Genomic DNA, 1,052 nt, shown 5'->3' with positions numbered 1-1,052 from the left:
AAACCCCAACACCCCCACCCATGATTTGGCCCAACTTCAACATAACTTCTTCAGAATTTCATCCATTTTAGCACGCTACAACACATATAAACCATCCATAACACATAAAAATAAGATTAAACTCACCTTTCTTCACAACTTCTCAACTTGCCTAAATTTGGCCAAGGATGAAAATGAGTAGTCTATCGCTGAAAAACAACCTCCGTTACAAGCACCCTTAAATTAGTAGGTTTGCTTAAAAAAATTTTTTTTGATGGTTTAAATTTTTTGTCTTGAATTTAAGGTTGGCCGAATAGGGCCCTTTTTTTTCTCCTCCAGCTTCTGATTTTTTTTGAAATTTCCTAGTTTGAATGGGAAGACACTTATTAGTCATCTTTTATTTTCAACTTATAGCCACCCCGTGGCTTGGCCCACCCCAAGGGGCCGGCCACAGGTCCTCCATTTTTCTTTTTCTTATTTTGTTTTTCATAGAATAAACACTTTCCAAAAATAGAATACTTTCTAAAAATGGAATTTGACCCCAAATGTTTCCTTAACATTTTCATGCCAATAAAATCATACACAACTTAAGCCTTTAGAACATAAAAAAGTCTCACTTCGTATCTCGGATAATCTTGTCCCCAACTTATCGTAATTCACTCATATTGTCCCGTTTTTAAAAAATACTGGATATAACAACCTGGGGGTTTATTGTCTTCGTTTTTCTTTTATTGCTATATATATATATATATATATATATCATGAGCCCTTATGCATTTGTTTATTTCGCTACTTAACTTTCTTCAATTTGTGTATTGGTTCATTATTTGGGATGAGGTTTCGTTTACGAGGTGGAAGGTAGTACCGACGCCTAGGCTAAAGGGTCGGAAATAGATCCGTTTTTTCGTGGGTTGTAAATTCTATCTTCGCAGGCATCCCCATACGCTTATATGTTTTAAAACCCTGCTTCTAACCTTGAACAACTTAAAAGGTGTCTTGGGATGCCTTGTTAGAACTCGATTTAATATATACACTCGCAATCTTAAGAGCTTAATCCACAAGACTTAGGTAGC

Source organism: Lycium ferocissimum, chromosome 1 (genome assembly GCF_029784015.1).
Source record: "Lycium ferocissimum isolate CSIRO_LF1 chromosome 1, AGI_CSIRO_Lferr_CH_V1, whole genome shotgun sequence".
Taxonomy (NCBI): domain Eukaryota; kingdom Viridiplantae; phylum Streptophyta; class Magnoliopsida; order Solanales; family Solanaceae; genus Lycium; species Lycium ferocissimum.
Note: the sequence above shows the minus strand (reverse complement) of the source record.